This window comes from Tursiops truncatus, chromosome 5 (genome assembly GCF_011762595.2).
Source record: "Tursiops truncatus isolate mTurTru1 chromosome 5, mTurTru1.mat.Y, whole genome shotgun sequence".
NCBI lineage: Eukaryota > Metazoa > Chordata > Mammalia > Artiodactyla > Delphinidae > Tursiops > Tursiops truncatus.
The window spans coordinates 92565409-92588670 of NC_047038.1; the positions used below are offsets into that span (position 1 = coordinate 92565409).

A 23262-nucleotide genomic window follows, 5' to 3' on the forward strand; every position below is an offset into this window, starting at 1 on the left:
TATCCATTCAGCCAGTCTGTGTCTTTTGGCTGGAGTATTTAATCCATTTACATTTAAGGTAATTATCGATATGTATGTTCCTATTACCATTTTCTTAATTGTTTTGGGTTTGTTATTGTAGGTCTTTTCCTTCTCTTGTGTGTCCTGCCTAGAGAAGTTCCTTTAGCATTTGTTGTAAAGCTGGGTTGGTGGTGCTGAATTCTCTTAGCTTTTGCTTGCCTGTAAAGCTTGTCATTTCTCTGTTGAATCTGAATGAGATCCTTGCTGGGTAGAGTAATCTTGTTTGTAGGTTTTCCCCTTTAATCACTTTAAATGTGTCTTGCCACTCCCTTCTGGCTTGCAGAGTTTCTGCTGAAAGATGAGCTGTTAACCTTATGAGGATTCCCTTTTATGTTATCTCTTGTTTTTCCCTTGCTGCTTTTAATATTTTTTTCTTTGTATTCAGTTTTTGATAGTTTAATTAATATGTGTCTTGGCGTGTTTCTCCTTGGATTTATCCTGTATGGGACTCTCTGTGCTTCCAGGACTTGACTATTTCCTTTCCCATATTAGGGAAGTTTTCAACTATAATCTCTTCAAATATTTTCTCAGTCCCTTTCTTTTTCTCTTCTTATTCTGGGACCCCTATGATTCAAATGTTGGTGTGTTTAATGTTGTCCCAGAGGTCTCTGAGACTGTCCTCAATTCTTTTCATTCTGTTTTCTTTATCTGCTCTGTGGTAGTTATTTCCATTATTTTATCTTCCAGGTTGCTTATCTATTCTTCTGCCTCAGTTATTCTGGTATTGATTCCTTCTAGAGAATTTTTAATTTCATTTATTGTGTTGTTCATCATTGTTTGTTCACTCTTCAGTTCTTCTAGGTCCTTATTAAATGTTTATTGTATTTTCTCCATTCTATTTCCAAGATTTTAGATCATCTTTATTATCACTACTATGAGTTCTTTCTCAGGTAGACTGCCTATTTCCTCTTCATTTGTTTGGTTTGGTAGGTTTTTACCTTGCTCCTTCATCTGCTGTGTGTTTCTCTGTCTTCTCACTTTGCTTAACTTGCTGTGTTTGGGGTCTCCTTTTCACAGGCTGCAGCTTCATAGTTCCCGTTGTTTTTAGCATCTGCCCCCAGTGGCTAAGGTTTGTTCATTGGGTGGTGTAGGCTTCCTGGTGGAGGGGAGTAGTGCCTGTGTTCTGGTGGATGAGGCTGGATCCTGTCTTTCTGGTGGGCAGGGCCATATCTGGTGGTGTGTTTTGGGGTGTCTGTGACCTTATTATGATTTTAGGAAGTGTCTCTTCCAATGGGTGGGATTGTGTTCCTATCTTGCTAGTTGTTTGGGATAGGGTGTCCAGCACTGTAGCTTGCTGGTTGTTGAGTGGAGCTGGGTCTTAGCATTGAGCTGGAGATTTCCGGGAGAGCTTTCCCCATTTGGTCCACCAGAGACCTCCCAGCTCCATGTAATATCAATGTCCTGAACTCAGGTCCCCCACATCAGAGACACAGGCCTGACCCCGGCTGGAGTACCAAGACCCTTTCAGCCACATGGCTCAGAAGAAATGGGAGAAAAAAAGAAAGGAAAAATAATTAAATAATTAAAAAGAAAAAAAACAAAGAGCAACCAAACTATAAACAAATCCTCCACCAATGATAACAAGCGCTAAAAACTATACTAAAAAATATAAATAAAAATACACTGAAAAAAAAAAAAAAGACAGACAGATCCCTAGGACAAATGGTAAAAGCAAAGCTATACAGACAGACTCACACAATGAAGCATACACATACACACTCACAAAGAGAAAAAGGAAAAAAATATATATCGTTGCTCCCAAAGTCCACCGCCTCAATTTTGGGATGATTCGTTTTCTGTTCATGTATTCCACAGATGCAGCGTTCATCAAGTTGATTGTGGAGATTTAATCCGCTGCTCCTGAGGTTGCTGGGAGAGATTTCCCTTTCTCTTCTTTGTTTGCACAGCTCCTGGGGTTCAGCTTTGGATTTGGCCCTGCCTCTGCATGTAGGTCACCTGAGGGCATCTGTTCTTCACTCAGAGAGGACAGGGTTAAAGTAACAGCTGATTAGGGGGCCCTGGCTCACTCAGGCTGCGGGGAGGGAGGGGTACGGAATGCGGGGTAAGCCTGCGGCGGCAGAGGCCAGTGTCACATTCCAGCAGCCTGAGATGCGCCGTGTGTTCTCCCGGGGAAGTTGTCGCTGGATCATGGCACCCTGGCAGTGGCGGGCTGCACAGGCTCCCAGGCGGGGAGGTGTGGATAGTGACCTGTGCTTGCACACAGGCTTCTTGGTGGCTGCAGGAGCAGCCTTAGCATTTCATGTCCGTCTCTGTAGTCCACGCTGATAGTCATGGCTCACGCCTGTCTCTGGAACTCGATTAGCTGGTGCTCTGAATCCCCTCTCCTTGTGTACCCCAAAACAATGGTCTCTTGTCTCTTAGGCAGTTCCAGGCTTTCTCCCAGACTCCCTCCCGGCTAGCTGTGGCGCACTAGCCCCCTCAGGCTGTGTTCACGCAGCCAACCCCAGTCCTCTCCCTGGGATCCGACCTCCAAAGCCCGAGCCTCAGCTCCCAGCTTCCACCCACCCCAGCAGGTGAGCAGACAAGCCTCTCAGGGTGGTGCGTGCTGGTCGGCACCGATCCTCTGTGCGGGAATCTCTCCGCTTTGCCCTCTGCACCCCTGTTGCTGTGCTCTCCTCTGTGGCTCCGAAGCTTCCCCCCCCACCCCCCATCTCCGCCAGTGAAGGGGCTTCCTAGTGTGTGGAAACCTTTCGTCCTTCACAGCTCCCTCCCACTGGTGCAGGTCCCATCCCTATTCTTTTGTCTGTTTTTTCTTGTTTCTTTTTCCCTACCCAGGTACGTGGGGAGATTTTTGCCTTTTGGGAGGTCTGAGGTCTTCTGCTGGTGTTCAGTAGGTGTTCTGTAGGAGCTGTTGCACATGTAGACGTATTTGTGATGTATTTGTGGGGAGGAAGGTGATCTCTACATCTTACTCTTCTGCCATCTTGAATGTCTTTCTCCTCTTTGTCTTTAATTTTTGTCAGTTTGATTACTATGTATCTTGGTGTGTTTCTCCTTGGTTTTATCCGGCCTGGGCTTCTCTGTTCTTCCAGGACTTGGGTGGCTATTTTGTCTCCCATGTTAGGGAATTTTTTGACTATAGTCTCTTCAAATATTTTCTTGGGTCCCTTCTGTCTCTCTTCTCCTGGGATCCCTATAATGTGAATGTTGGTGCATTTAATGTTGTCCCAGAGGTTTCTTAGGCTGTCTTCATTTCTTTTCATTCTTTTTTCTTTATTCTGTTCCCTGGCAGGAATTCCACCCTTCTGTCTTCCAGGTCACTTATCCGTTCTTCTGCCTCAGTTATTCTGCTATTGATTCATTCTAGTGTATTTTTCATTTCAGTTACTTTATTGTTCATCTGTTTGTTCTTTAATTCTTCTAGGTCTTTGTTAAACATTTCTTGCAACTTCTCGATCTTTGCCTCCATTCTTTTTCCAAGGTCCTGGATCATCTTCACTATAATTATTCTGAATTATTTTTCTGGAAGGTTGCTTATCTCTACTTCATTTAATTGTTTTTCTGAGGTTTAACATTTCTTCATCTGGTACGTAGCTCTTTGCATTTTTATTTTATCTATCTTTCTGTGAATGTGGTTTTCTTTCCACAGGCTGCAGGATTGTAGTTCTTCTTGCTTCTGCTGTCTCTCCTCTGTTGGATGAGGCTATCTAAGAGGCTTGTGCAAGCTTCCTGATGGGAGGGACTGGTGGTTGTTAGAGCTGGGTGTTGCTCTGGTGGGCAGAGCTCAGTAAAACTTTAATCTGCCTGTCTGCTGATGGGTGGGTCTGAGTTCCCTCCCTGTTGGTTGTTTGGCCTGAGGCGACACAGCATTTGAGTCTACAGGCTCTTTGGTGGGGCTAATGGCAGACGCCAGGAGGGCTCATGCCAAGGAGTACTTCCCAGAACTTCTGCTACAAGTGTCCTTCTCCCCACAGTGAGCCACTGCCACCCCCGCCTATGCAGGACACCCTCCCACACTAGCAGGTAGGTCTGGTTCAGTCTCTATGGGGTCACTGCTTCTTCCCCCTGGGTTCTGATGCACACACTACTTTGTGTGTGCCCTAAGAGTGGAGTCTCTGTTTCCCCTAGTCCCGTCAAAGTCCTGCAATCAAATCCCACTATCCTTCAAAGTCTGATTCTCTGGGAATTCCTCCTACAGTTGCCAGACCCCCAGGTTGGGAAGCCTGATGTGGGGCTCAGAACCTTCACTCCAGTGAGTGGACTTCTGTGGTATAATTGTTCTGCCGTTTGTGAGTCACCCACCCAGCAGTTATGGGATTTGATTTTATTGTGATTGTGCCCCTTCTACCATCTCACTGTGGCTGCTCCTTTACTTTGGATGTGGGGTATCTTTTTTGGTGAGTTCCAGTGTCTTCCTCTCAATGATTGTTCAGCAGTTAGTTGTGATTCCCATGCGCTCGCAAGAGGGAGTGAGCACATGTCCTTCTACTCTGCCATCTTGAACCAATCTCCTCTTTAACCTTTTTGAATAAAATTTATTTTTAATATCCTATGTATTCTATAACAGACATAGAATGCAAAATTTTATTTTAAAAATCTGCAGTCCTTTTATTGGTAACCTGAGATATTTATTTTATACATTTAAATTTTCTTGAGATTTGATGACAGTATTTAGATACATTTGTAACCCAGAAATTAAAATATACAAAATAGTTCTAGGAACACATGTATTTTTACCTGTGTGTACACTTATAAATCATACAAAGGTACATATTTATTTTAAACTAAAAACTTTGAAAGTGAAACCAGTTCATCTAATTTTTACCAAGGTATGACAAGAAATATTTTATGCAAAAAATAAAAATTGAAGCAGAAATAAGACTTTCAACTTATGATTTTTTAAGACATTAGAAAACTATTCTACAAATTGCTATTTCTGAGGAGAGAACCATAACTGTTTCTCTTGTGTTTTAGTCATGCTTATGATAAAACAAAAAGTACTCTAAACACAACAAATGGAATTCTTACATTTTAAACCATTTTAGTATAAAGGATAGCAATTCAAATCATATTTTACATTTCTACTTAAGTTTACATTGCACTAAAACTATTTTACAGGGATGAACTAGTTGATGTATCATGACATAATACCTTAGAAATGCTCTTTGATGTTCACATCTATATTAGTGGATATTTCACAGTCCACTTAGATGATTTGGTGTATACTAAAAAATTTAACAGAAACAAATCTATAATGCTAATCTGCTTTAAGAGCTAAGATACTCAGTATTTATTACTGCCTTTGGGAAATACACTTTTTTTAAAGTTATTTAATTAATTAATTATGTCTGTGTTGGGTCTTTGTTGTGCACAGGATTTCTCTAGCTGTGGCGAGCAGCAGCTACTCTTTGTTGTGGTGAATGTCCTTCTTGCAGTGGCTTCTCATTGCAGAGCATGGGCTCTAAGCATGCAGGCTTCAGTAGTTATGGCATGTGGGCTCAGTAGTTGTGGTGCACAGGCTCAGTAGTTGTGGCACATGGGCTTAGTTGCTCCACGGCATGTGGGATCTTCCTGGACCAGGGCTTGAACCCATGTCCCTTACATTTGTAGGCAGATTCTTACCCACTGTGCCACCAGGGAAGTCCCAATACATCGACTTTCAAAAACACATTTAAATCACTCATAGAAACTGGAAATAACATTTGTGCAATTCCTGAAAATTCTTATTGTTGAGTCTCCACACAGCTACTTTTTAAATACAATTTTTATTAAGAAATGAAGAGAAAGTGTCCTTTTATTTAGTAGAGAATTACAAGAAGAGCAATATTAATAATAATACTTCAGTGTTGGCTTCTAAGCATGCTTCATATAACTTAAATTTTCAGTTCCCGTGATTCTGCTGCAATATAACCAAGCCTGTTTATAATAAGAACGGATGCCAGAGTCTTTGAAAATCATGATTACAATTAAAAACTAGAATAGCGGGCTTCCCTGGTGGCGCAGTGGTTGAGAGTGCACCTGCCGATGCAGGGGACATGGGTTCGTGCCCCGGTCCGGGAAGATCCCACATGCCGCGGAGCAGCTGTGCCCGTGAGCCATGGCCGCTGAGCCTGCGCGTCCAGAGCCTGTGCTCCGCAACGGGAGAGGCCTGTGTACTGCAAATAAATAAATAAATAAAAACTGGAATAGCATGATTAAAGCTAATGGCAACCTCTTTTTAAAATTATAGTTGATTTACAGTATTGAGCTAGTTTTGGGTGTATGGCAAAGTGATATATATATATATATATATATCTGAATATATATATTTCAGATTATTTTCCATTATAGGTTATTATAAGATATTGAATACAGTTCCCTATGCTATATAGTAAATCTTTATTGCTTATCTATTTTACATGTACTAGTGTGTATCTGTTAATCCCAAATTCCTAATTTATCCCTTCCCCCTTCCCTTTCCCTTTCCCCTTTGTTTTCTGTCTGAGTCTGTTTCTCTTTTGTATGTAGACTCATTTGTATTATTTTTGGATTCCACATATAAGTGATATTACATAATAATTGTCTTTGACTTACTTCACTAAGCATAATATTCTCTAGGTCCATCCATGTTGCTGCAAATGGCAATATTTCATTCCTTTTTATGGCTGAGTAATAATTCCATTGTATGTGTGTATATATGTACATACATATATATGTATATATGTTATATATGTTATATATATATATATATATACACGCACACCACATCTTCTTAAGCCAATCATTTGTTGATGGGCACTTGGTTTGTTTCCATATCTTGGCTGTTGTAAACAGGGCTGAACATTGAGGTGCGTGTATCTTTTACTTTGTCTTTTCTGTATATATACCCAGGTGTGGGATTGCTGGGTCATGTGGTAGCTCTACTTTTCGTTTTTTCAGTAAACTTAATGGCAACCTCTTGAACCATTTTAAGTTAGTTCTACTTCCAAATAGCACATTTAAAAAAATTATTATTTTTTTGGCTGCATTGGGTCTCCGTTGCTGCATGTGGGCTTTCTCTAGTTGCAGTGAGCGGGGGCTACTCTTTGTTGTGGTGCACGGGCTTCTCATTGTGGTGGCTTCTTTTGCTGTGGCGCGTAGGCTTAGTTGCTCTGTGGCATGTGGGATCTTCCTGGACCAGGGCTCGAACCCGTGTCCCCTGAATTGGCAGGAGGATTCTTAACCACTGCGCCACCAGGGAAGCCCCCAAATAACACTTTTAGCCAGCAACAGCATACATTTTTCTCAATGCTCTAAGATATAACTTTTGGCATCCAAAAGTATAAGTAAGCACTTTTGTGATGAATAAAAAAATCAAGTGCTAAAATACCCATGGTTTCCTGTGACAGGGTATATATTCCCCTTCAAGTAATGTTCTCCCCCCAAATTAACATTTTATTTCTCCCTCGAAGAGGAAGGAAAAGAAATCACAACAACCTTTTTTAGTTGAGGAGAAAAAACTGCTTGATTCGTTCATGTACTGTAAAAGCAACTGCTTGAGAAAGAACACAGTGAATGTAATTAAGAGAGAAACCATGATATCCTTTTGAATTCTCTGCCGTATAGACATACTTTACAGTCACCTCCATGGTATGGCACTTTTCAAATCCTGGAAGAACAGTCCTTAACTGCATTCACTGATGAGTTACATCAAATGGGTCGGATCTGTCTGTGTTATTGCTCCAGCAGCACCACCATAATGTAAGTTTATGTGAGTGTTCAAAACTCAGACGTTAGGGTAGTCTGAAGGTCTGTGAAGAAGGGTGGGAACATGGGAAAGGTACCAAAAGTAAAAAAAAAAAAAAAAAACTTGCACGAGGAGCTGTTCCTAATACAGCAGGCATCAGGCCTCTGTAAAATGCAAGGCACCTTCCTTTGCATAAATTGTTTTGAATGCATGAATAATTCCTGTATAGGTATGCGCTAGGCCTACTCTAACCACGTGAAGAGGGTAAGTACCGATAACTGCTGTTAAACCTGCTATCGGTGCAGCCATTCATCTGTGCACAGACCAGAAACTCCCAGCTTTGTAGTAATTAATGTTCTATAATGCTCAAATGCGATAAACTGGATCACACCATAGGGAACGATTTGGATCATCACCGCACCATTCCCTTTATACAACCCCCAAGGTATCCCTCCTTTGGGGAACAGCACGCAATGCAGCAAACACTCCCAAATGTTTGTAATGGTGATTGTGAGCTGGTAATAAAACCTTTGCCTGATATAAAGGAGCACCTGTTTGGGCACAGCATCCAGCAACACCTGCAGCCAGGAAGGAGCACGGCCAGGAGAAGTCTCGGCTTGCGATGGGCCCTCCAGCTTCTGCTGCCTGCCGCATCGCTAGAGGTAGGGTCGCCACAGCCAGTGCTGCCTCGGGAGATTTGGTTGCCAAATTACAAGCCAAGGGCCCTAGCCATGGCCAGAGCGGGCGGTGACAGGGCACCAACCGCCTGTCAGGAGGGGCGGAGTCTGTCCTTTAACCTTTATACTAGAGTTATGTGGTTATATGCCATCACATTATAGTATTAGAGTATTCTAAATCTGACTATATACTTAGCTTTACCAGTGCAATGTGTATTTTCACGAGCTTACATATTAGTAGTTAGCATCCTTTCATATTAACTTGAAGAACTTTTTTCAGCATTTCTTCTAAGGCAGGTATAGTGGTGATGGATTCCCTCAGCTTTTGGTTGTTAAGAAAAGCTTTCTCTTCCCTTCATTTCTGAGGCATAACTTTGTTGGGTAAACTCTTCTTGGTCGGCAGTTTCTATGTGACCATGCTGGCGCCTTGATTTTGGACTTCCCAGGTTCCAGAACTGTGAGAAATATGTTTATAAGCGATCCAGTTTGTGGTTTTTTGTTACTGCATATCCTGAATGGACTCTATCAATCAAAATAGAATTGTTTATTGAAATTCTTTTTCTCTTGTAATGTCTTCTCCCCCCCTTCATATATTACACACTTTGGTTTTGGTGATTGTTCCCCTAAGCACTTTTATGCACATATATGTACCTCCTTATATACAGATATCTTGTCCAAATTGATCAATAAGATCATAATTGCACATGTTCAATATTTTTTCCCACTAAACAGGACATGGACAGGTTTCCAAATCAGTATATAGTTACACTTCAGTATTTTTTAAATGCTGTATAAAACTAGATAGTATGGATATCATGATTTTTTTCTAAACAACCTTTTCCATGTAATGAAAATCTTGGCTATGTCCAGTTTTTAGCTCCCGTAAGCCTGTTCACTGGAAAAGCAACAAAACTATTTAAGGATACATATATATATACACATATATATATATATACACACATATGTGTGTGTATATGTGTGTGTATATATGTGTGTATGTATGTGTGTGTATATATGCGTACATGTGTGTGTGTGAGTGTGTGTGTGTGTGTATATATATATGTATATAAAGAAAGATTCCCAGCAGTGTAATACAATCCTTTCAATTTAAGGAACTGAGCTCCAGAGGGCAAGAACTTTATCCAAGGCCAGATTTAAACCATGACTGATGCCAGTGATCATAAAATTTCCATGAAATCCTGCCAGCCTTTCAGCTTATATAGTTAATAAGGAAGAAATGACTCTTACTAATGTAATTGATTTCTTGAGAATAATTTTTGAAATCCAAGGCAGTAATTATCATGCATTTTCATCTTGTCACTCTTTTGCTAAGTATTGTTCTTAATCGTCAGGGACATTCTTGTTGGCAGGATGAACATTTACAATTATTTTGTAGAATAGAGAATTGAGCCCCTGGGACTTCAGATGCTTTTTTCTTCTCTTTCTCCTCTCTTCTTCTTTCCCTTCCCTCCCCCTCCCTCTCCCCCCTCCCTCTCCCTCCCTCCCTCTCCCCCCTCCCTCTCCCTCCCTCCCTCTCCCTCCCTCCCTCTCTTTCTGTCTTTTTCCTTCTTTGTTTCTTTCTTGGTTATTTGTCATAATACCCAAGGCATAATTTGAGTACTCTCGTACAATAGCCTATGTCTTGGGGTTACAAGAGAACTCTGAACAATGGGAGAGACAACAAGGAAATCAATGCTCCACAGTACGGATAGGGTTAAATAGATAGCATGGCTGCAGGAGAAGGTGAAAAGTCAGCTCTACTTGGAGATGGACATAGTGGGTGATGCTTGAGTTGATAATTGAAGGATGAGTGGACATTTATCAAGTGGGGAGGGCATGCTAGTCATAAGGAACAGCATGTAAGTGCTTGGCGTTCTGAAAATAATTCGTATAATCAGGCAAATGTCTATTTTCTATCCTGGGATTGGCAGGAGTTGCAGTGGGAAGTAAGAAAACCCAAATCACAGAAGGCCTGCCCCCTGTTAAAAACTCAGACTGTCCGCCTCCAATCTTGTCTCACATTGCAGTAATCATCTAGATGAGAGATGAGGGCCTAAGCTATGGAATGAGACATGATAGATGTGAGAGATTTAAAGACTGAATCAATGCCAGCTGAAACCTAGCCAGGGTCCTAGTGCTGTTGAATCTCAAACTAATTGGGAGACAATGGTCAGCCAAGAGATGGGAAAATTGGTAGTTATCCAATTTCTTGTCTGATTCAAGATTTCCTGAGTTACTTGATATATCCATATCCAAGGCACTTTTTCAGGGACAATAGAAGGCATTTAAGTACACTAATACTTGGGATTCTAAATTTCTTTTCAGGATAGTGTGAGAGTGGTCAAAACTTATAAACCACAAACCTAAGGAAGTAATGGGTTAGGGATAAAGTTCAAAGCTTGAATCCTGGTCATTCCTAATGTGAAAGGTTGCTAAGACTTGAGTCTTGGTATAATTTTTCAATGTAAAGGCACACAATGAATGATCTCTACTTTGCTTGTACTATATCATAGTAATTGAGATATCCTGAGCTAATCTCTTTGCTTGTGTTTCAAAAGGGAATAATATAGAGGCACATTAATACCATCCCCACTCCTAAAATTCTCCCCTACCTTCTTTCTCTCACTTCACCAATGTGAAGCTCTATTCTATGTCCACACCAGCAGATTCCTGACTAATCAATTTCAAAAGTCTAAATGAATGATGTTCAGCTTAAAAACAAACTGGCCTGCTGGCCCCTGTAAACAGAAAATAAACTTAGTTCCATGAACGGCCCAATACCTTCTAATTTTCAGGATCCAGAAGGATCAGGCTCAGAAAATGTATAAATGGAGGCAGAGCTGAAAACTCCCCAGAGAAACAACTGAAGATACAGGCATCAGTGCTAGGACCTCACGTGGCAGGCAATTCCACCATCAATAAATCTGAAACAAGCAACACCAAGAAATAAGGATACTGGAGAATTTTGACATTTTAATTAGTAGATGCAGCAAAGTGGATTCAAAATTTCATATGCAAGCATTTGATTAACAGAGCCCAGGTCATGTGCCCATGCCCGGTTACCAAGATGACAAGGAAAAGTTGAATATACTTTTGGACTTCTAGATTTGTAGCAGGAGGTAGCTCTGTTAGATACCAAGACTCACACAGGATCCAATAAGAAGGGGTTCATGCTGGGTATAATCTGTTGCCACACTAATGCTGCATTAAAAACGACACCAGACTTAGTGGCTTAAAACAACCATTTATTATACTCACAAGACTATGGGTCCACTGGGTTGTTCTGCTGGGTTTAGCTGGGCAATTCATTTGGTCCTGGCTGGGCTTACTCTGGTGACTGGCTTGCTGTTGGCTAGTCTAGAATGGTCTCAGCTGGCGTTACTGGCTCTGTTCTATGTATTTCATCTTCCAACCAAATTCCCTAGGCAAATTCTCATGGCAACTGCATGGGTCTAATACCTAGGCTTGGAGTTGGCACACTGTCAGTTCTACCACATTCAATTGGCCAAGGTCCACATCCAAGGAATGGGGAAATTGTGGTTCCTCCCATGAAGAGGTAGAGCCTAAGACCAATTCCAAAAATAGCCTCAATTCTCCACCTCTCCTATATCTATGCTTTTTTTTTTTTTTTTTACTTTTAGAATGATGGGCAAAGTATCTTGCCTACCACTTTACCTAGCCATCCAGCTTCTTTTCTATTCTCTGCTATTATCAGTAATTATAGGTAAACATGTATGCATGGTTCCTTTTTCACACAAATGGTCATATATTCACACCATTTTGTGCTTGATTATTTGCATTTCATGTAACTTGAAGTATATCCCATATTCATAGGTGTATATATCTGTAGCGTTAATTCCTAAAAGTAGAATTACTGGGTCAAAGTGTATATGCATTTTAAAATTTGAGAGTGACAAACAGCACTCCATAAGAAACAGCACTTTTATATACTTTCCCACCTAGAAATCTATGCAGTTGTTTTCCCCAACTCCTTGCCAAAATGCCAATCATCAAACCATTTTATATTATAAACATTATTTTTAAAAAAGGTATTTTAGTAAATTTTAAAATTTCAAATGTACAGAAAAGTTGCAATGACAGTAAAGTACAGCATATCCCCATCATCAAGATTCCCCAATGATTAACGTATTTGCTCTGCAAGCATCTCTATATGAATATCTATTGCCATTATTTGTTTTCTGAGCCACTTGAAAGCTAGTTGCTAACATGATGCCCTGTCACCTCTAAATCTAGTGTATATTTCTGGAACACAAAGACCCTCTCTTACTTATAAAGCAACAATGCAACCATCCAAATTAGGATATCAACACTGATAGAAAACTACTGTCCAGAAGTGATGCTGTGTTCTTCTCAGTGTATCACATCAGGAGGCACATGACATTGACCCATCCCACTACTGTTTATGTTAACCTTGATAACCTGCTCAAGTTGGGGTCTGAATTACAGGTGAAGCCTGCCATTTCCCCCTTCTGATGTCCTTCATAATTGAGAAGTATTTTGTGGGAAGATTTCTAATAAGAAATGGGATATTGGCCTAGTTTCAAATTTCTATCTACCAGCCTTCACATCCATTGATAATTCCCACCTGAACCAATCAGCATTGTAATGGTTGCCAAATGGTTTGTTATTTTCCTCATTTCTTCTACATTTATTAGTTGATACTCAACTGTAAGGGAAAGCATTTCCTTCTCTCTCATATGTTAATATCAATATGTACTTCTACAATTTTATTCAATGAATTGTAATCCATTACTGTCCTTTTTAAAAAATTTTATTATTTTTAATTGAAGTACAGTTGATTTACAGTATTATAGTTCAGGTGTACAGCATAATGATTTACTATTGCACATTCCACTTCATAATAGGTTATTACAAGATAATGGGTATAATTCCCTGTGCTATACAGTATATCCTTATTGCTTGTCTATTTTATATATAGTAGTTTGTATCTGTTAATCCCATACTCCTAATTTTTCCCTCCCCACATCCCTCTCCCTTTTGGTAACCATAAGTTTGTTTTCTATCTCTGTGAGTCTTCTGTTTTGCATATACATTCAAATGTATTTTTTTAGATTTCACATATATTATACAGTTTTTGTCTTTCTGTCTGACTTATTTCACTAAGTATAATACTCTCTGTGATCATGCACACTGCTGCAAATGGCAGTATTTCCTTTATGGCTCAGTAATATTCCATTGCATATATGCAGCATCTTAATCCAGTCATGCGTTGATGGGCACTTGAGTTGCTTCTGTCTTGGCTACCGTATTGGGTTGGCCAAAAAGTTCGTTCGGGGTTTTCCGTAACATCTTATGGAAAAACCCGAATATCTTATGAAAAATCCAAAGGAACTTTTTGGCCAACCCAATAACTAGCATTGCCACAAACATTGGGGTGCATGTATCTTTTCGAATTAGTGTTTTCATTTCTTCTGGATATATACCCAGGAATGGAATTGCTATGGTAGTTCTATTTTTAATTTTTTTTTTTGTGGTACGTGGGCCTCTCACTGTTGTGGCCTCTCCCGCCACGGAGCACAGGCTCCGGACGCGCAGGCCCAGCGTCCATGGCTCACGGGCCCAGCTGCTCCGCGGCATGTGGGATCTTCCCGGACCCGGGCATGAACCCGTGTCCCCTGCATCGGCAGGCGGACTCTCAACCACTGCACCACCAGGGAAGCCCCTATTTTTAATTTTTTAAGGAACTCCATGCTGTTTTCTATAGTGGCTGCACCAAATTACATTCCCAGCAATAGTGCAGGATGGTTCCCTTTCTCCACATTCTCGCCAACATTTGTTATTTGTAGACCTTTCAATGATAGCCATTCTGGCCGGTATGAGGTGGTATACCTCCCTGTGGTTTTGATTTACATTTTTCTAATAATTAGTGATGCTGAGCATCTTTTCATGAGCCCATTAGCCATCTGTATGCCTTCTTTGGAGAAATGTCTATTCAGGTCTTCTGCCTATTTTTTTTTATTGGGTTGTTTGTTTTTTTGTTGTTGAGTTGTATGAGCTGTTTGTATATTTTGGATGTTAACCCTTTATTGGTCATATCATTTGAAAATATTTTCTCCCACTGCATAGACTGTCTTTTCATTTTGTCTGATTTCCTTTGTGCAAAAGCTTTTAAGTTTAATTAGGTCCCACTTGTTTAATCTTGCTTTCATTTCTTTTGCCTTAGGAGACTGATTCAAGAAAATATTTCTATGATTTAAATCAGAGTGTTCCATCTGTTTTCCCCTAAGAGTTTTATGGTTTCAGGTCTTACATTAGGTCTTTAAACCATTTTGAGTTTATATTTGTATATGGTGTGAGGGAATGTTCTAATCTCATTGTTTTACATGTGGCTGGCTGTCCAGTTTTCCCAGCACCACTTTTTTAAGAGACTGTCTTTCTTCATTGTATAGTCTTGCCTCGTTTGTCATAGATTACTTGACCATAGGTGCGTGGGTTTATTTTGGGCTCTCTATTCTGTTCCATTGATCCATGTGTCTGTTCTGGTGCCAATACCATGCTCTTTTGATTACTGTATCTTTGTAGTGTAGTCCGAAGTCTGGGAGGGTTATACCTCCAGCTTTGTTCTTTTTTTCTCAGGATTTCTTTGGCAATTTGGGGTCTTTTGTGGTTCCATACAAATTTTAGGATTATTCTAGTTCTGTGAAAAATGTCATGGGCATTTTGAGAGGGGTCACATTAAATCTGTAGATTGTTTTGGGTAGAATGGCCATTTTAACAATATTAATTCTTCCACCCTGAGAGTATGGGATATCTTTCCATTTCTTTGAAACATTCTGAGTTTCTTTCATCACTGATTTATACTTCTCAGAGTATAGGTCTTTTTCTTTTGATGCAATTTTAAATGGTTTTTCTTTACTTTCTCTTTCTAATATTACGTTATTACAGTAAGTCACCTACATATGAACCTTAAAGTTGTGAACTTTCAAAGATGCAAAAGTGCATTTACATGTCCAATCATGTAAGTTAGTTCATGTGTCTGGCATACATTGTCACATGTGTGCATTCTCTACAAGTGATTGTGCTTTTGTGTACTTTACTGTATAGTACTGTATAGAGTACAGTACAGTATCTTTATTTCAAGCCCAGGATATCCCAAGGCAAGCATAAGAGTGGAGGTGATGTAGCTAGTACTACTGCACTTTTCAAGGTACTGTACTGTAAGATGAAAAATGTTTATTTTTTGTGTTTTTTATGTATTATTTGTATGAAAAGTATTATAAACCTATTACAGTACAGTACTATATAGCCGATTGTGCACCTACTCTAACTTCGTTGGACTCACAACAAATTGGACTTACAAACCCGCTCTCGAAACTGAACTCGTTTGTATGTAGGGGACTTACTGCAGTATATAGAAACACAGCATATTTCTATATTAATCTTATATCCTGCAACCTTGCTGAACTGATTTATTCTAATAGATTTTGGGTGGAGAATTTTGGGTTCTCTATATAGAGTATCATGTCATCTGCAAATAGTCACAGTTTTACCTCTTCCCTTCCAATTTGAATACATTTTCTTTTTCTTGTCTGATTGCTGTGGCTAGGACATCCAATTGCTAGAAGTGGTGAGAGTAGACATCCTTGTCTTATTCCTGAATTTAGAGGGAAGGCTTTCAGCTTGAGTATGATGTTGGCTGTGGGTTTGTCATAAATGGCCTTTGTTATGTTGAGATATGTTCCCTCTATACCTATTTTGATGAGAGGTTTTTTTTGTTTTGTTTTTTTTTTTTTTTTTTGCAGTACGCAGGCCTCTCACTGTTGTGGCCTCTCCCATTGCGGACCACAGGCACTGGACGCGCAGGCTCAGTGGCCATGGCTCATGGGCCCAGCCGCTCTGTGGCATGTGGGATCTTCCCAGACCGGGGCACAAACCCATGTCCCCTGCATTGGCAGGCGGACTCTCAACCACTGCGCCACCAGGGAAGCCCTTGATGAGAGTTTTTATCATGAATGGAGGTTGCATTTTGTCAAATACTTTTTCTTCATCTATTGAGATGATCATATGATTTTTATCTTTCCTTTTGTTAATGTGGTGTATCACATTGTGTGATGTGTGTATGTTGAACCATCCTGTGACTCTGGGCTGAATCCAACTTGATCATGGTGTATGATCCTTTTAATGTATGTATTATCCTTTTTATGTTAGATTTGGTTTGCTAATATTCTGTTGAGGATTTTTGCATCTATAGTCATCAGAAAAAAAAAGAATTACAAGCCAATATCTTTGTAGTGTCTTTGTGTGGTTTTGGTATCAAGGTGATGGTGGCCTTGTAAAATGAATTTGGGAGTGTTCCCTCCTCTTCAATTTTTTGGAGTAGTTTGAGAAGGATAGGTATTAGTTCTTCTTTACATGTTTGGTAGAAGCTGTCTGTTCCTGCGCTTTTGTTTGGGTTACAAATTCAATCTTATAGTGATCAGTTTATTTAAATTGTCTTTTCTTGAGTCAGTCTTAGCAGGCTGTATGTTTCTAGAAATTTTTACATTCTTCTAAGTTGCCAATTTGTTGACATACAACTTTTCATAGTATTCGCTTATGATTTTTTTAGTATCTCTGGGATATCAGTTGTTGTTTCTTTCATATTTTGTTTATTTGGGTTCTCTTTTCTTTGTGAGCCTGGCTAAAGGTTTATCAATTTTATCTTTCCCAAAACCAGCTCTTGGTTTCATTGATCTCTTTTATTGATTTTTTTCACTTCTATTTTCTTTATTTCCTTGTTGATCTTTATTATTTCCTTCTGCTGACTTTGGGCTTTGTTTGTTGCTTTCTAATTCTTTTAGGTGGTAGGTTATATTGCCCTGAATTGTGATGAACTTCTCTCTTAGAATTGCTTTTGCTGCATCTCATAGGTTTTGGAAACTTGTTTCCATTTTTATGTCTTGATGGATTTTCTGATTTCTTCATTGACCCATTGGTTTTTTAGTAGCATGTTGTGTGTAGTCTGTGTTTGTACTTTTCCTTTTTTTTTTTTCCTGTAGTTGATTTCTAGTTTCATACCATTGTGGTCATAAAAATACTTAGTATAATTTCTATCCTCTCAAAATATGTTGAGGGTTATTTTGTGACCCTAGGATGTGATATATCCTGGAGAACGTTCCATGTGCACTTGAAGAATGTGTATTCTTTTTTTGGATGTAATGTCCTATAGATACCAATTAAGTCCAACTAGTCCATTGTGTCACTTAAGACCACTGTTACCTTACTGATTTTCTGTCTGGATGATCTGTCCATTGATGTCAGTAGGGTGTTTAAGGTCTCCTACTATTGCTGTATTATTAATTTCTCCTTTTATGTCTGTTAGTATTTGCTTTATATATTTAGGTCCTCCTGTATTGGGTGTGTATATATTAAACAGTGTAATATCCTCTTCTTGTATTGATTCCTTTATTATATAATGTCCTTCTTTGTCTTTTTTATAGCCTTTATTTTAAGTCTATTTTGTCTGATATGAGAATTGCTATCTCTGCTTTCTTGTTGTTTCTGTTTGCATGAAATGTTTTTCCATTCCCTCACTTTCAGTCTGTGTGTCTTGAGGTGAGTCTCTTGAAGACAGCATATTTTAAGGGTCTTATTTTGTTTTATCCAGTCAGCCACCTATGTTTTTTGATTAGAGAATTTAGACCAATGATATTTAAAGTAATTATTGATAAGTATGTCGTTATTGCTATTTTATTACTTGTATTCCAGGTGTTTTTGTAGTTCTTCTCTGTTCATTTCTTTTTGTTTCTCTCACTGTCATTCGATTTTTTTTTTTGTAGTATGCTTGGGTTTCTTTTTGTTTTTTTGTGTGTCTATTGTAGGTTTTTTTTTTTTTTTTTTTTGTGGTACACGGGCCTCTCACTGTTGTGGCCTCTCCTGTTGTGGAGCACAGGCTCCAGATGCGCAGGCTCAGCGGCCATGGCTCATGGGCCTAGCCACTCCATGGCATGTGGATCTTCCCAGACTGGGTCACGAACCTGTGTCCCCGGCATCGGTAGGCGTACTCTCAACCACTGCACCACCAGGGAAGCCCCTACTGTAGGTTTTTGATTTTTGGTTACCATGGGTTCATATGTGTTGACCCATAATTATATCTACTTGCTTTGAACTGATAGTCAAATTCAAACACATTCTAAAAGATCTACATTTTTACTCTCCTCCGTCAATTTTTCTGATGTCATGTTTTATATCTTCATGTTTATCCTTTTAGTGTTTACTGTAGTTATAGTTGCTTTTACAGTATTTTTTGTCTTTTAGTGTATGTACTGGCATACTTAACACATTATTGACTGGGGGATTTTTGCAGAAACTAATACCTGTGGCTAGTGATTTGTTACGTAAGTGAATACTGAAACACCTGCATTTGAGTAAATATCAATAACTTTTTTTTGCATTTAACATATTTATTTGAAACTTTGTACATGTCTTACTAAAGCATTCTAATATTTTGTTAGAGTGTGTTAGGCAGTATAGCAGGCACCTCGGTGTGGGGGAAACAGAACATCTGTTACAAATATACCATGTTTCACTGTGTTTTCCCCAGAAGAGCAGACTCTCCACTTTCTGGTAGCATTTTGTTTTAGTCCTGTGGGTATTATTTCCTCTAGAATATGTTCTTTTATTTTACCTGATGACAAGATGGATCTTTGTGGGGGGCTCTTTTAGAAATACCATGAGAAGGACCAGGGTGGGACTACCACTACAATCACCAGAATGGTCAGTTACCCATTCTCTAGTTACTGCTAACAAAAATTGCTTGTAAGTCATTTTATTCTGTGCATTTAGGCTACAATAAATTTTAAATGCATTGAATAAACTGCAATTACTCAAATAGAAACCCACTTTCTTATACCATTTTCAGGTTTTCCAGAGGATATTGAAGTTTGCCTGATATTGATCAGATCGATCAACTCCTTTCATACATTTATTATACTCTAATATACAAGTGGGCTTAGTCATCTGATGTCTAGTCCTCCTGTCTTCCTTTCCTGTAGATGCTGTGGAGGCATCATGAATAGTTATCACCATGTGGAGTAGCCTCTTGTCTTTCCATATAAGAAGAATCATTTCTCTCTTACATAAAAATGTCATTTCTTCCCTCTGTAGATTTTTAGATTTCTCCTTTAGTTGGTTTGGTAGACCACGATTCTCTCTCATAGTCCCACAAACTCTGGTTTTATTTTTCAACAATATTTCAGATGTGGACACACTGTTGTAATAATTGTCTTGGTAAATATGGTGCCATGAACCAAGATGAGGTTGTAGGACTGATAATATTGTTTATTGCAGTTTCTTTCCCTCACTTGTGTAAATCTCAAAGTTTCACTAACCATCCTGACCAAAATTCCATATTTTTAAGTTTTCCAGAATTATATGTTTTGAATCTGTGTCATCCACCTCATCGTTGCCTCATCAAGCGATAGCTCTTGTTTGGGTATACAGATCGACTGAAATTTTGGTAGAAAATAATCCAAAAGAGGTTTAACTTTGAAATTCTGTCTGCAGGAAGTGAAGTTTCCAAGTTATTGTAAAAGTGAAGAAATATTATTATTTGTTTGAACCTTCTTGTCATAATCTTTGGAAAGATAGGTGTTTTAAATAAGGGATCAGTTGACCAGTATTCTCTCCAGTGTGACTTTATTTGTCCCATCAAAATAATTAATCCAAGAAACTTCTTCATGTCATTATTGGTTACATCAGTCCATTTTAGAGCCTTATCATACTTTTTATATGATTTTTCATTCTGTTGGTAATACAAGTTTGTTTGAGAGGCGACCAATTTGAAAAAGTCATTACCAAAAATTAATACTGTTATTTCACTAACACACACTTTGCAGGTTATTACATTCAATAGTTATACCTGACACATATGTAACAAACATCTTCTAGTTTTCCTGAAATGTCTTCAATCCACTCTTCTATAGAAGCAAAGGAGCATTCTCCAGCTCTGTGAATTTCATTTTCACTTTCTGTATCAGAATCAATCACTAAGGTTTTTTATCTTTTTCTTGGTCTAATATTCACATCGTCTGAATCAGAACTATATTCTGAAGAACGATCTTCTGAGACACTAGTATATATGTCACTCGGACAGTCAGAGAAAGCATCTGCATAAAATTCTTCACTCAAAATTTTGCGATGTGTCGTTTTTGAAAATTTTATGGTATAAAAAACCTAACCGAGTGAGGTTTTGACTATGAAATGTGAATGACTATGACAATTATAAGTTGTATAATAAACCTCTTGATCAATTTTAAGCTTTAACAACTTCTCATGGTGATGTTAATTGTATCACTCTCTAAAAATGTATTGATATGTCTCTGGTCAGTAATACACCTTTTGTTGCCCGAATGTTATTATGTCTCCGGTCAATAACGTGTTAAGTGATCTTCAATCCTTACTATATATTTGCTTTTTCTATTTGGATTTTCTGTTTCCTGTATATTCTTACTTCTTTTCTATTTAGATAAGACCCTTCAGCATTTCTTTTAGGGTAGGTTTAGTATTGCTGAATTCTTTGAAGTTTTGCTTGTCTGAGAAGTTCTTTATCATCTCTCCTTTGGGTAGGGTACCCTAAGTTGTAGGTTTCTCCATTTCAGGGCTTTGCAAGCCAGAAAAGGGTGACATGATATATTCAAAGCTTCTGCAGAGAAATCAGCTGATAGCCTTATGGGGGGTTCCCTTTTATATGACTCTTACTACCTTTAGAATCCTCTTTAAATTTTGCTATTTTAATTATATGTCTTGGTGTGGGTCTGTTTGTGTTCATCATTTTTGGGACCCTCTGTCATTCCTGTACCTGAGTATCTGTTTCCTTCTTTAGGTTTGGGAAGTTTTTAAAAAAAATTATCTTCTTTATTGAAGTATACTTGATTTACAATGTTTCAGGTGTACAGCAAAGTAATTCAGTTTATACATGTATGTTCTTTTTCAGATTCTTTTCCATAATAGGTTATTATAAGATATTGAATAGAGTTCCTTGTGCTATACAATAGGTCCTTGTTGTTTATCTATTTTATATATAATAATGTGTATTTGTTAATCCCCAATTCCTAATTTATCCCTCCCCCCTTTCCCCTTTGGTAACCATAAATGCATTTTCTATGTCTGTGAGTCCATTTATGTTTTGTAAATAAGTTCATTTGTATCATTTTTTTAGATTCCACATATAAGCAATATCATATGATATTTACCTTTCTCTGTCTGACTTAAACTTCACTTAGTATGATAATCTCTAAATCCCTCCATGTTGCTGCTTGGGCATTCACAAAAACAACCAAGAATTAGGGTATGGGTTGTACAATAAGGTTAATCTCCTATATAAGGACAGTCAGGACAAACAACCAAGAATTAGGGTATGGGTTGTACAATAAGGTTAACCTCCTATATAAGGACAGTCAGGACTGGGAGAGGTGGCTGTTTATACAGCTAATGCATATACAACACAGAGTGTCAAGCAGAATAAACAGGAATATGTTCTGAACAAAAGAACAAGATAAAATCTCAGGAAAAAATATTAGTGAAACAGATAAGTAATATACTGGAAAAAGAGTTCAAAGTAATTGTCATAAGGACACTCACCAGAGTCAGGAGAACAATGCATGATATGAGAATTTCAACAAAGAAACAGAAAATATAAGAAAGTACCAAACTGAAATCATAGAGCTGAAGAATAACTGAGCTGAAAAATTCAAAAGGGGTTCACTAGCAGGCTAGATAAAGAAGAAGAGAGGATTAGCAAACTCATTTTACCAGGCCAGCATTACTTTACTTTGATACTAAAACCAGAAAAGGACACCACAAGAAAAGAAATTATAGGGCACTAGCCCTGATGAATATAGATGCAAAAGTACTTACCAAAAATATTATTAGCAAACCAAGTTCACCAATACAGTAAAAGGATCATACACCATGATCAAGTGGAATTTATCTCAGTGATGCAAGGATGGTTCACCATTCAGTTCATTATTGTGATATACCACGTTAAAGTGAAGGATAAAAATCATATGATCTCAATAGGTTCAGAAAAATCATTTGACAAAATTCAACATCCATTTAAAAAGCTCAAGAAATAGAATGTACCTCAACGTAATAAATGCCATATATGATAAGCCTACAGCTAACATCATATTCAACAGTGAAAAACTAAGGTTTTCCTTTAAGACCAGGAACAAGACAAGGGTAACCACTCTTCCTACTTTTATTCAGCATGGTACTGGAAGTCCTAGCCAGAGAAATTAGATAAGAAAAAGAAAAGACATCCAAGTTGTCTTTTTGCATATGACATATACAGAAAATCCTAAAGGCTCCACCAAAAAACTGTTAGAACTAATATTTATTAAAGTTTCAGGGTTCAAAATCAATATACAAATGTCTAATGAATTTCTATAAAGTGTCAGAGAAATTAAGAAAACCATCCCATTTATAATTGCATCAAAAGAGTAACATAGGATTACATTTAAGCAATGAGGTGAAAGACCTGTATACTAAAAACTATAAGACATTGATGAAAGAAATTGAAGACAACACATACAAATGGGAAGATATACCATGCTCATGAATTGGAGGAATGAATATTAAAATAACCCTACTACCCAAGGCAATCTACAGATTCCATGCACTCCCTATCACACTACCAATGGCATTTTTCACAGGAAAAGAACAAATGATTCTAATTTGTATGGACTCAGGAAAGACCCTGAATAGTCAAAGCAATCTTGAGAAAAAAGAATGCAGCTGGAGGTATCACACTCTCTGATTTCAGACTATACTACAAAGCTATAGTAATCCAGAGTATGCTACTGGCACAAAGCCAGACACACAGATCAATGGGACAGA

At 38.5% G+C, this 23262-nt stretch overlaps 1 pseudogene; it reads right to left on the reverse strand.

The window, feature by feature from the left end:
- Window positions 1-7206: 7206 nt before the first annotated feature.
- LOC101316823 (solute carrier family 25 member 16 pseudogene) lies at window positions 7207-8285 on the reverse strand (annotated as a pseudogene).
- Window positions 8286-23262: the final 14977 nt, after the last annotated feature.